This window comes from Dipodomys ordii, unplaced genomic scaffold (genome assembly GCF_000151885.1).
Source record: "Dipodomys ordii isolate 6190 unplaced genomic scaffold, Dord_2.0 Scaffold177, whole genome shotgun sequence".
Lineage (NCBI taxonomy): Eukaryota > Metazoa > Chordata > Mammalia > Rodentia > Heteromyidae > Dipodomys > Dipodomys ordii.
This window is the reverse complement of record NW_012267393.1, coordinates 1,705,293-1,718,324: the sequence shown is the minus strand read 5'-3', so window position 1 is coordinate 1,718,324 and position 13,032 is coordinate 1,705,293. Positions and strand designations below refer to the sequence as shown.

Below are 13,032 nucleotides of genomic sequence, written 5' to 3'. Positions count from 1 at the left end.
TTTTTTTTTTTTTGCCTGCAAGATGAGAAGGGAGATGATTGGTTATGGGAGACTTTTATACCAGCATGCAGAATAAGTCTGGTTCAGAACCAAGAGTACCTTGAAACAGTGCTCCTGTTTAAAAACAAAAACAAAAACAAAAAAAAACTTTGGCTCTCTCCTTTCTCTCTCCTCACCTCCTCCCCCCACCACACACACACACACACACACACACACACACACACACTATTCGTAGCAGATCCTGAATGGATGGACTAGTTCTTATTTGTTTTCTCTCTTAATTTATGCCTATCCCTGAGTTGTCTTCTCCCCAACCCCCCCCCCACATACACACCCAAGCCTCTATCTATTCTCTCCTAGTTAAAATGCTTTGCCTACAGACTTAGGCTAATATAAAAGTGGGGTGGGATGTATCTCTTCAGAAAGCATTGAAATAGATAGGCCTTTTGTACATGAATGAAGTGTCTTCAGAGATTGGTTAAGATCAATTCCATTTATATGAATTAGGTGGGGGGGGGGGAGAGGGAGGAGGGGAGGGGGAAGGGGAAAGGGGGAATATTCTTCTTCCCTGACCTGCAGAGATCATTAATCACCTTCATTTTTAGATACTGGCTTCTTACGATTTGCCAGAGGGTTTGATTAATAGATGTTGGGAAGCCCTCCACTCTCTCCAGTTGTTTTGAAAACTAAGTTGACCACCCAATAGTATTTTCTCTGATCTCTGTGCGTCAAATAATTCTTGTTCTAGTATTCTGTCTGCGACTTATTGGTCCGACTCATCTATTGGTTGGTTTAGGAAATGAATGACACATTTTCCCCTCTCCCCCTCCCCACCCCCCAAAATTGTGAATTTCTGTACATGAGTCTCTCTTCATCGTCTTTCTCTTAAGATGAAGTAAAGTCTCATCTTCATACCCACCCCCTCCTTACCATCCCTCTATACTTAAGCTTCTAATCTGCAGTTCAAATAATTCTTTGCCAAGTGGAGGAGTTCCTATCCCGATCATAGCTCAGAAGGAAAATAGTCACAAAGTCAGAAAGAAAAAAGTGCAGTACAAGGCCCTGTGAAATGAATCCACTTCACAGAGAGAAAAGCAGGAAATGTCCAATAGACAATATCAGATTCTTTCTCCCTTTTATAGCTAATAAAATGTAAAATGTTGGGAATTGGAGGGGGGGATCCACTGTAACATTTGCATGCAAATTGATTCTCTGTTTGTCTTACTAGAGACAAACTGAACCAGAGAGATTAAAGAGTAAATTAATAGAAGCAGCACTTCGACCCCTGTTACCCTTTCTCTCTCTCTTTTTTTCTTGAGAAAGAGTATTCAATGCTTGTTTTTTTTTCTCTCCCCAGACATTGACTTTCACAAAAGGGACTCAAAGGAGAAAAATAAAGTGGGGGGAGGCTCAGTTTAAAACATCCGCATTGTAATCATTTTGATAAGGTTATAAATCCGTTGTGCTAATGCTGGCTTATCAGAAAGGATCATTCTACCTTGGTGCCTGAGGGCTTCAGGGACCACAAAAGAGGTGAAAGAAAATTCCAGGTGTTTGTAAGGACATAACTAGGGAGACGGTTGTACTACTACTGCCTTTCAGAAGATAAGACCTTCATCTGAGGAGCAAATGGTCATTTCTGAGATATAAATAAGAAGGCAAATTGGGGGGGGAAGGAGATGAAATGCACTAGCAAAATTATCCTGAGCAATTTTTTTTCAAAGACATTAAAACTCAGGCACACTCAAGATTCCCCAGGAGGTAAACTGAGTCAGCTATCTTTACTCAACTGGTATCTTTTCTTTTTAATTCTTTCATTTTAAAAACTGTTAGCTGGAAATAGAGAATGTATTTTTTTTTTTTAATTTGAGGGTTTATGAGACTGTATTGAGTGAGGAGGTGGGGAGAATTGAGTCAATAGAGGTAGGCAACCTTCTAGAAGTTTCTATGAGAATCAACCCTGCCCTCCCCCACAGGGAGCCTTGCATTGGGATGAAGGGAAAACCATCATCCTGGGCTTCTGAGATTAAGTAATGCCAGCTGCCCACCTGGTAAATGCAGGAGCTGTAAGAGTGCTCTGTAAGGGATATGACTTACAAGGACAGAAGAGAAAAACACACAAGCAACCCAACAGAATGACAATCACAGCAATGAGTGCATGCATCAAGCCAAAAGATTCTCTGGTGTCACACACAGAGAACATATTTGAGGCCTTGGAAAAGTCAGACTTGGGGAAAGAAACCAACGGCACTGCGGTATACGTCAGCTGTCCCCAGAAGTCAAAACGAGGTGATGTTGCTGCCATTCTGCTCCGATGTTTCTGTTTTTAACATTGTATAGATAACGTATTTGGGGGGGGATTTGATCACTTCACTTTTGTCCATCACCTATTCAGATGGACTCAAAAATAATAGGTAAAGACCTTTTTATTCATATTTTTATTGTTGTTTAAAAAAATAATGGGGAGAGGGGTTACAGTTACATCAAGTCCAGTCATGAGCACATTTCTTTTTGAACAATGTCACCCCTTCCCTAGCTCTCTCCCAGAAAGTCTTTTAAACTAACAACAACAACAACAATAATAATAATAGAGGCACCGTAATTAATTTCAACTAACCTTTCCAGCCAAAACAAAGTTTTGGCAGGTGTAATCCAACCCCAAAATTCTCTTGCTTCTTGGTAACTCAAACCAACCTAACCTCTACACCCTTGGCATTTTGAATTGGGCAGTCTTTTGTTAGTTAAAAAACAAAAACAAAACAAAACTCTCCGGTGCATTTTAGCAGTAACCTGGGGACTAGCAGAACCTTTTCTCCCAGTCATGGCAATTAAAAAAGAAAGAGAGAGAGAGAGAGAGAAAGGCTCCAGACATTCCTATATACCAGGAGAAGAAGAGAGAGAAAGATACCAAATTGCCTAAGTTTTGACCCACCAGCTAGCACAACCAGACTCCTAATTAATTAGTTGTCCTGATGTCTTCGTTAAACCAAGCAAGAAAGTCTAGTTACCTTTGGAAAATGTCCCTCAGGACAGATATAAAGCATCCTAGTAGGATATTTTTTTAACTGTTTTAAAGGGAACAAACTGCTCCTTGCCAAAGAATTTAAACCAAGTCTGATCTGTGAGTCGTTTATTTCCCCCCTAAAGATGACTAGCTTGTTCTTTATGTGTTTCCCATCTCTGTAGAAGATTCCTTTCTTCTGATATACTAAATATGGCATGCTTCTACTTAAGAAAGCGCAGCCAAATCTTGAAGGAATAAAATATTTCTACTCAGAATAAGATTAAAATGACCCTGAAAAATACATTGTTTGATTAAATATATATATATATCCCAGTCTTGAAACATTACCCAATTGGACGGTATATTTACTTTCCTTTGTTTTGTTGTTCTTGTTGTTTTGTTTTTGTCGGTTGTGGGGCTTGAACTCAAGGCCTGGATACTGTCCCTGAGCTCTTTTGCTCAAGGCCAGCCCTCTACCACTTTGAGCCACAGCTCCACTTGCAGTTTTTTTGAGGAGTTAATTGGAGATGAGAATCTCACGAGGGGCTTTTCTACCCCAGCTGGTTTGGAACCATGATCCTCAGCTCTAGGCCTTCTGAGCTAGGATTACAGGAGTGAGCCACTGCAGCCTGGCAAATTCTTGACCTCCTGGTCTCCAAAACTTGCCAAGAGAACCCGATGAGCTTTTGATCTTTTGTTTCCTATTAGCAAGCTGTAGTCTGTCTTGAGTTCTTTACCTGCTGAAATTTGGGCCCTGCAGAAAGTATCTAGAAGCTTCTGAAAGAGGACTTTTTATTCCCTACCCCACCCTGCCTCCCTAGCCAAGGAAAGAAGCTCATTGGTCAAGTTTGCATCAGAATTACTCAAGTTGTCAATAACTCCACCCCTCGCTGAGGGAGGAGAGGGGTTTAGGAACCTTAAGAGAGAAGGAAATGTCCTGAGGGGGGTTTTTTTTTGGTATTCAAGGAACAGCCTGGCCATAAATGGAGTTATGAATCAGCACAAAACATCTGCATATTTGCAAAACTGGTAATGACCTCTCACCCAGGAGACATTGAAGGAATTTATTTTTGAGGTTGTCATGAAAACAGTCGCAGTTTATGCGATGTGGTGGAAAGAGACATTTTGCTCTAATTGGACAAACGGTGTATCTCAAGTCAGCTGAGCACCCAAGTGACATTTCTTCCATTGTGTGTGTGTAGTGGAGGTTGGGGGGGAGGGAAATCTCAATTTCTAACTCAAATGAAATCATCTAAGTGCCCTGTAGCCTCTGATAAACGTTTATTTATTTATTTTGTTCTTTCTTCTAAAAAAATAACAAACAGGACTCGAACCCAGTACCTGACACTTGGGTTCATTGGCTGGCACTCTACCACCTGAGCCACATACCCAGCCCCTGTCAAGCTTTTTTTTTTTTTCATCAAAGATGGGGATCCTTACCCACCAAAGACCTGTCTTTGGTTCTTCATCAAACACTTGAGTGTCAGTGTGTCATGTATTTAGGTATCCAGCCCCAAACTGGACACTCTGTGGAGACCAATGGCCCAGCCCTGGTTTTCTTAGATGGAGAAGATGCTGCAAATACATTTAAAACCCTTTCCTTTCCTCAGAGACCAACAGCAACCCTCTAGGTAGATAGCGAAGCTGACGATGACATCTCACATTTATGTGGGCATCATTAACTTTTATATCTTTTATCAACTGGCAGAGAGCAGAATAATTTTCTTCCTTTCTTTTTGGTGCCAGTCCTGGAGCTTGAACTCGAGGCTTGGGTGCTGTCCCTAAGCATTTTTGCTCCAGGCTATCACTCTACCACTTTAGCCACAGCACTCCTGGATTGTGTGTTTGTGTGTGTGTGTGTGTGTGTGTGTGTGTTTAATGGGAGATAAGAATCTCAAGGACTTTCCTGTCCAGGCTGGCTTTGAACCACGATCCTCAGATCTCAGCCTCTTGAGTAGCTAGGATTGCAGGGATGAGCCTGGCTAGAAAGCGTAATAAAGTTCGTTTTTAAAGGTAGATGCATATTGTCTTCCTGCATGACTATCTGGAAGTCTATTCTAAAGGTTTTACAGTATCTTTTGAGCCAAAACAGCCTTGGTTCCACAGAACAACAGGATTTAAGATCCAGAATAAAACCAGTGGCGTGACCTTGAGGGAGTTCTATGACCTTTCCAGGTGTCCTTTACCCCACTTGGAAAATGAAAGAATTCAACTAAAATTACTCTCTCCAAAAAAAAAAATTTTTTTTTAGCTCGATCACTTTAGGATGATCTTTTTCCAATCTCTTCTAGTAATGATCACACAAAGAAAATTAGCCAGGTAGCCTCAAGTTCAAAGGTCTGGAAAATCCAACGATCTCGCTGAGCAAACACGATTGTTGGCAAGTTGCACTAACTCGGAGCACAAAGAAGTGGCAGATTCTATGCATAGGCCAATGTAGGAAACACAGACTGGATCATATATGAGGTAGCTAGGATTCTCTTCATCCCTTCCTCTCCTGTACAGCCTGGGTTACGAAACTCTTGTTTTCTAGAGCTCCACTTATGGTTAACTGATTGTTAGTAAACAGATGTGTACTTAACTGCCTGGCTTAGAAAGGCTGAGTATCATTCCATAAGCCATGTTGCTGTACATAGAGAACCTGCTGGGGGGGGGAGGGGGCTGGGAAGGTGGCTCAGTGGTAGAGCGCTTGCCTTGCATGCATGAGGCCCTGGGTTCGATTCCTCAGCACCCCATAAGCAAAAAGAAAAAAGCCAGAAGTGGCGCTGTGGCTCAAGTGGTAGAGCGCTAGCCTTGAGCTGAAGAGCTGAGGGACAGCACCCAGGCCCAGAGTTCAGGCCCCACGACCGGACCCCCCCAAAAAAAGAAGAAGAACCTGCTAGGTGACTAGGTGGGGGTAGAGGGGAAAGAAATGAAAGTTTGGGTGATGGAGAACCTCCATATTGGGGAAACATTTGATTGGGTTTATTCTAAGACAAAAACTGCAGGGAAAATGGTAGATATGTTTTGTTTTGTTTTGTTTGTTTGTTTAATGCGCACCCATAGGCACACTAATTCTGGTTCAATGTAATTCAGAACTTTCTGGAAACTTTATCAAATAATTCCCGTGGCTGCCTGGATGATCTTGGAAATGTCCACTGCATAGTTAACTCTCAGGAGGGATGCAGAAAAATTCAATGTGTGTGTGTGTGTGTGTGTGTGTGTGTGTGTGTGTGTCTGTGTGTGTGTCTGTGTGTCTGTGTGTCTGTGTCTGTGTCTGTGTTTGTGTCTGTGTCTGTGTGGTGTGCTGGTCCTGAGGCTTGAACTTAGGGCCTGGGTGCTGTCCCTGAGCTTTTTTTGCTTAAGGCTAGCACTTGATCATTTGACCCACCGGTTCACTCCTGGCTTTTGATGGTTAATTGGAGAGATAAGAGTTTCATGGACTTTCCTGCCACTCACAGGCTTTGAATCACCATCCTCAGATCTCAACTTCCTGAGTGGCTAGGATCATAGACGTGAGCCACAGGCTTCAAACCTCTTTGATAAGGGGAGGTTTCTGATTTTTCTTCAGGAGATTCAAATGCAAGTCAGAGCCCTCACCCTCCTCCCCGCCCCCATGACTCCATTCCCTCTTGTTTTCCCCTGATTTCCACAATTACCATCTGATCTTTGTTAGCTCTCTTGAACCATACCGTGAGCCCAAGATCTATGGCGTTTGTCTTATTCTTTAAATAGCTTAGCTAATGAGCAAGTCAGACAGTGAACGTCCACACACAAGATGACAAGGAATTATTAAAAAGGAATCACCATTGTTATGTAAAAAAAATAATCTGGATTGAAGAAATGAGGAGCCCAGAAAATACACCAAGACACAGACAAGGCCACAGGCTCAATCCAGAGTTCACGGGACCGCTGGGCTCTCTATTTCAAACTCTTCTTTCTCTCTCTCTCTCTTCCCCTCCCCTCCCCCCCCAGCTAATTCCCCCCCAACTTAAGCCTAACGAACAATGGGAAACACCACGGGGTTCCCCAGCCAACTCATTCAGAAAGCACATTAGAAAGAAGACAATGGAGAGACGCTGGGAAAAAAGCTTATCCCCCTAGCTTTGTAAATGGCGCCCCTTTGGAGAGATGCCCAGCACCCCTCCACCACCCCCCATTAAAAAAAAAAAAAAAGCTTTTGAAACTATGGATAAAGGCTCCCTTTTGTGATTTCCTGAAGTTGATTTTGTCCTAAACTTCCCAGGAGGCTCATTCAGTGCAATTAGATTACCACTCTCTGCCTTTGAATTCGGCCTTGTCCACCACGAAGAGAGTTTGCCTTCTTCCCAGGGGAAGGGCTTTAATCTCAGCTGTGAAATGCACAGCCCGGCACTTGGGGGGAGGGGGAGCAAGCCTCTCCCCACCCCCCTGCCCTTGTAGGCTCCGCCTCAGATAATTACTCTCTCCCCTGAAAGTCGGGGTGGAAGATGGGGGAGGAGGGAATCTTAACCATTCAAGGCTCTGAGCAGGTGTAGGATTCCACAGCCTGGAACTGGGCTGGGAAAGACTGGCCAAACACATAGATTGCAAACATGGAGCTAAGATGTTAGATGTTATTTATATTCAGCCTTCTTATTGCCCAGTGACAATAAGAACAGGAGCTGACAAGCCAAGGGCAGGCTACTGGAACTCATGGACAAGCAGGTGCATGGGAGCGAATGGATGGATTGTGTCACGGAACAAATTCATGAGGAGAGATGGGCTAAATAAGTAGCACTTTGTGCATATGCATTGTACCTCAGTAAAATGGGCTTAAAAATTAAATAAGGTTGAGGGAATCCAAGCATAGGAATGTCACAATGAAATATACACATACACCTTAGAGAGCTAATGCATACTAATAAAAAAAAAATTCCAACTCAATTCAAAGAAGGAAGGAAGAAGGCCAGAATTCAGAAAGGTGGAAGGAGGGAGGGAGGGAGGTTGGGAGGAAGGGAGGGAGGGAGGGAGGAAGGAAGGAAGGAAGAAGGGAGGGTGGGAGGGAGGAAGGGAGGGAGAAAGGAGGAAGGGAAGGAGGAAGGAAAGAAGGAAAGAAAGAAGGGAGGGTGAGAGAGAAAGAGGGAGGGAAAGAAGGAAGGAAGGAAAGAGGAAGGGAGGGAGGAAAAGAGAGAAAGGAAGAAAGAAAAGGAAGGAAGGAAGGGAGGGAGGAAAGAAAAGACAGAGAAAGGAAGAGAGAAAAGGAAAGAAGAAAGAAAAAAGAGAAAGAGGGAGAGAGGGAGGAAAGGAGGGAAAGGAAAAAACAAGAAAAAGTACTGCTGGGAGAGTGGTTCAGTGGTAAAACACCTGCCTAGACAAAGCTCTGAGTGCAGCCCCCTAGCACCATAAAAAAAAATAATAACTTTTTTAATTAAACAAAGTAAAATACAGATTTCCAACCTCAGCCCCAACTACAGAATCTCCCAGACGGAGACCCAGAAACCTGTTGTGTTAACCAAGAGTCTCTGAGATGGTGTTTTTCAAACTTCCACAAGCATGGAAAGCTCACAGAGTTTGGGGCTGGGAAGGTGGCTCAGTGGTAGAGCACTTGCCTTCCATGCATGAGGTCCTGGGTTCGATTCCTCAGCACCACATAAGCAAAAAGAAAAAAGCCGGAAGTGGTGCTGTGGCTCAAGTGGTAGAGCACTAGCCTTGAGCTGAAGAGCTGAGGGACAGCACCCAGGCCCAGAGTTCAGGCCCCAAGACCAGCAAAAAAAAAAAAAAAGAAAGAAAGCTCACGGAGTTGTCATTTCTTGCTTTCTCTCTATTTTCTTATTCTTGAATGGACATCCATCTGTACACATGAGAAGACTTCGTTGTGATCTTTCTTTCTTTATTTTGTCGGTCATGGGGCTTGAACTCTGGGCCTGGGCACTGTCCCTCAGCTCTTCAGCTCAAGCTAGCGCTCTACCTTGAACCACAGCACCACTTCTGGCTTTTTCTGCTTATGTGGTGCTGAGGAATCGAATCCAGGGCCTCATGCATGCAAGGCAAGCACTCTACCACTGAGCCACCTTCCCAGCCCTGTTGTGATATTTCTATCCATGCACACAGCGCAGTTTGAACAAATCCCTTCTCTCCACTATATCTTCATCCCTCCCATCTTCCCTCTTCTGCTTTGTGTGTATGTGTGTGTGTGTGTGTGTGTGTGTGTGTGTGTGTGTGTGTGTTGTTCCTGGGGCTTGAACTCAGGGCCTGGATGCTGTCCCTGAGCCTTTTGCTCAAGGCTAGTTCTCTACCATTTGCCTCACAGCTACATTTCTGGCTTTTGGGTGGTGTATTAGAGATAAGAGTCTCAGGGACTTTCCTGCCTGGGCTGGCTTTGAACTGCAATCCTCAGATCTCAGCCTCCTGAGAAGCTAAGATGACAGGTGTGAGCCACCGTGTCTGAACCACCACCCCCAACCTTTGTCAAAGAGCATTCAATGGGTTTTATTATGCCATATTCATATAAATAGGAACGGTTCCTCAAGGTTACAGAGGGACAGGGCTGCTGGGTGCTGGTGGCTCACACCTGTCATCCTAGCTACTCAGAAGGCTGAGATCTGAGGATCAAAGTTCAAAGCCAGCCCAGGAATGAAAGTCTTTGAGACTCTAATCTCCAATGAGCCAGTAAAAAGCCAAACATGGCTCTGTGGCTCAAAGGGCTGAGTACTAACCTTGAACAAATAAAGCTAAGGGACAGTGCCTAGGCCCTGAATTCACGCCTCAGGATGGACACACACACACACACACACACACACACACGAGCAAAACTCTGACTTCTTTCTCCAAAGATCTCACTAGCAATCTTGCTGAGTGTTCTCTGCCATCTGGCGGGGCTGGAGGCCTGCTGTGGATGCTCCATCCACAGACCGCCCTTCCATTGCTGTGTGACATTAGGACCGTGTCCTTCCTTCTCTGTTCCTTTTGTCCTGTCTGTCTTCCACCCAGCACAGAGGCACTGGGAAAATGCGGCAGTCTCCCACCTGGAGCTTATTGCTGGGTGCTCTGATCTCAACCTTCCCCTAGTCTTAGGAACAAAGCCAGGCCACCAGGAACTCCTACTCTCTATCTAGAGTTACTGTGCTCTTCCCAACACTACACAGTGTGTTGTCCTTCACAGCCAGGGTCTTGTCCAACTCCCTGATACAGTTGCCCCAGACCATAGATTCCGACCCCATTGTAGACATGGGAAAACTAAGGCGTAGAGAGGAAAAGTGACAGACCTTTTCACAATGACAAGAAGCCCTGTTGTGGGCTGGGAAGGTGGCTCAGTGGTAGAGCGCTTGCCTTGCATGCATGAGGCCCTGGGTTCCATTCCTCAGCACCACATAAGCAAAAAGCCGGAAGTGGCGCTGTGGCTCAAGTGGTAGAGGGTTGGCTTGAGCTGAAGAGCTGAGGGACAGCGCCCAGGCCCAGAGTTCAGGCCCCACAACCGGATCCCCCTCCCCCCCAAAAAAGAAGCCCTGTTGTTAATCCAAGGTGAAAGCCATGAATCAAAACAGATCTGCTAGCCAGGCGCTCTTGGCTCACGCCTATAATCCCAGCTACTCAGGAAGATGAGATCTGAGGATTGTGGTTCGAAACCAGCCTGGGCAGGAAAGTCCATGAGACTCTTATCTCCAATGAACTACAAGAGAAAACAAAGAAACAAAAGCCAGAAGTGAAACTGTGGCTCAAGTGGTAGAGCACTAGCCCTGAGTTCAAGCCCCAGGACTGGCAAGAAATCTCCCTGATCCTAGATCAACACTCTGACATAAATTGTGTGTGTGTGTGTGTGTGTGTGTCTGTGTGTGTGTTGGTGTTTCACATGTGGTATATGCTTATGTGTGTGTGTGTGTGTGTGTGCATTCCTCTTCATCAAATCTCAGACCCTGTGAGCTGGTACAAATATGCAGCTACAAGGTGGAGAAAGCTTAGGAGAAGAAAGCTAGGAATTTCCCATCAAGCCCCTGGATTAGCAGAAACATTCTTTTTCTTTTTCTTTTCTTTTTTTTTGGGGGGGGCAGTCTTGGGGCACTGTCCCTGAGCTTTTTTTGCTCAAGACTAATATTTTAGTACTTGAGCCACAGTGCCACTTCCAGCTTTTTCTGTTTATGTGTGACTGAAGAATCGAACCCAGGGCTTCATGCATGCTAGGCAAGCACTCTACCACTGAGCCACATAGGTAATTTTATTCTTAGCCAGCTAAGCATTTTTTACTTGGATCTCTTTTTCTGTGTCTGTGTGCACGCATGCATACCAATACTAAAGCTTGATCTCAGGGCCTGGGCTCCATCTCTTAACTTATTTTTTAATCGCTCAAGGCTAGTTGTCTATCATTTGAACCATAGTTTTACTTCTTGCTTTGGGGTGGTTCATTGGAGATAAGAGTCTCAAGGACTTTCCTGCCTGGGCTGGCTTTGAACTGCCATCCTCAGATCTCAGACTCCTGAGTAGCTAGGATTACAGGTATGAGCCACCAGCACCTGGCTTTCTCGTTTTCAATTGTACAAAATATGTATATATCCTCTTCTTGGGAAAACTCTAATACTAATGCCTGAAATCCTCTATCCTTTTTGATAATGACGTTCCAGTCTCTTCCAGACTCCCTTCTGTTTAGATATATTACATATTATATGCTGTGTTGCATATTATATGTATTTCATGTTAGGTGGTCTATATCTTATTCATTATCTGTTATCCTCAGAGCTCAGCCTCTTGGGTAGCTAGGATGACAGGTATGACCCACCTGTACCTGGCTCTATATTCTCTTTTGGTGTGTGTGTCAGTACTGGACCTTGAACTCAAGTCAAAAAAAAAAAAAAAGAACGAAGAAGAAGGACAGTGAAAACTTTGGTTCAGGCACAGAATTTTAAAACATACTGATCCATGGTAATCAGACCAACAACCTTTCCAGCCTCAAAGTCCAATGCCTTCTCCCTCATTTGTAGGAGTCTTCCTTTAGGAGGCTAGAGAGGAAGTCCCGCCTCCCACATGACCTAGCCACCTGTTCCACACTGGCTGCTTTCCAAGCAGACCCAATGGGCTCCTCAGAACCACCGTAGGCCAAGAGAATTGCACCCAGCTCTGATTTTCTTGTGGTTTGTGCATGCCAGTTCTGGGGCTTGAACTCACGGCCTGGGTGCTGTCCCTGAGCTTTTTCTTATTTTTTTTTTCTCAAGGCTGGCCCTTTACTACATGAGCCACAACTCTACTTTGGGCTTTTGGGTAGTTCATTGGAGATAAGAATCTCATGGATTCTCCTGCCCTGGCCAAGCTTCAAACTGCGATCCTCAAACCTTAGCCTCCTGAGTAGCAAGGATAACAGGATAACAGATTGTGATCCAGTCTTGGTTTATCAGGGAAAGTTGGTTGGGGAAGAGACAAGGATTGAGCCACCTCTCCACACGGTTGGTGGACAGGGCTCCAAACGTGACCTGGACGGCCTTAATCCAGCCACGCGAGACCTCAGCCGCGTCACACAGTGAGTTCCTAGCAGATCTGTTGCCTGAAAGGAGGGGAAAAAAATTACAATAGACATAAAATCGTCTGATATTGACTTCTGAAATAGACCTGCTGCGTTTCTGTTATTGTTCGTCTCCTCTCTTCTGTTCTCTGCATCATAAATATATTTGTTTGTAGTAAACAACATAAGGAAAGATCCAAAATACACAGAAATCTTCTTCCCCAGAATATCTCGCTTCACAGTGGGATCATTCATTCTTCCAGATGATGTTGATAACGTAATAGTAACAAGCAAGAGGTCTCTGGGCCTGGTTGCAGTCTCAAAGGTAGATGTGCAGGGCACCAGTGACTCAGGCCTATAATCTTAGCTACTCAGGAGGCTGAGATTTGAGGAGCATAATGCGAAGCCCAGCCAGGCAGGAAAGTCTTGTGAGACTCTTATCTCTAGTTAACTACCCCCCAAAAAAAGCCTGCTCATGTGATAGAGCACTAACCTTGAGCACAAAAAGCTCAGGGACAATGCCGGGCGCTGGTGGCTCACGCCTGTAATCCTAGCTACTCAGGAGGCTGAGATCTGAGGATCGTGGTTCAAAGCCAGCCTG

At 44.6% G+C, this 13,032-nt stretch overlaps 1 protein-coding gene across 2 annotated transcripts in view; it reads left to right on the top strand.

Moving 5' to 3' along the window:
- The window catches only part of Glra1 (glycine receptor, alpha 1), an 80,869-nt gene that overhangs the window by 678 nt on the left and 67,159 nt on the right, over positions 1–13,032 (top strand). The gene's annotated exons all lie outside the window — the stretch shown is intronic.